Here is a 205-nt window from a genome sequence, read left to right as displayed (position 1 = left end):
TGCATAGGTAGCATAGATAGCATAGATAGCATAGATAGCATACATAGCATACATAGCATAGATAGCAGAGATAGCATAGATAATATAGATAGCATAGATAGCATAGATAGCATAGATAGCATACATAGCATAGATAGCATAGATAGCATACATAGCATACATAGCATAGATAGCAGAGATAGCATAGATAATATAGATAGCATAG

The 205-nt window shown here is 33.2% G+C and overlaps 1 protein-coding gene across 1 annotated transcript in view; it reads right to left on the bottom strand.

Annotated features, from left to right (window-relative positions):
• Positions 1–205, bottom strand: part of LOC127923138 ((E2-independent) E3 ubiquitin-conjugating enzyme FATS-like) — a 26,249-nt gene continuing 26,044 nt past the window's right edge. Inside the window, exon 4 of the mRNA XM_052507063.1 lies at positions 1–205. This exon is cut by the window's right edge and continues 680 nt beyond it. The gene's annotated coding sequence lies outside the window, so the exon portion shown is untranslated.

This window comes from Oncorhynchus keta, unplaced genomic scaffold (assembly GCF_023373465.1).
Source record: "Oncorhynchus keta strain PuntledgeMale-10-30-2019 unplaced genomic scaffold, Oket_V2 Un_contig_28512_pilon_pilon, whole genome shotgun sequence".
In the NCBI taxonomy this organism is placed as follows: Eukaryota; Metazoa; Chordata; class Actinopteri; order Salmoniformes; family Salmonidae; genus Oncorhynchus; species Oncorhynchus keta.
The sequence above is the reverse complement of the archived record's forward strand: the minus strand, read 5'-3'. Positions and strand labels throughout refer to the sequence as shown.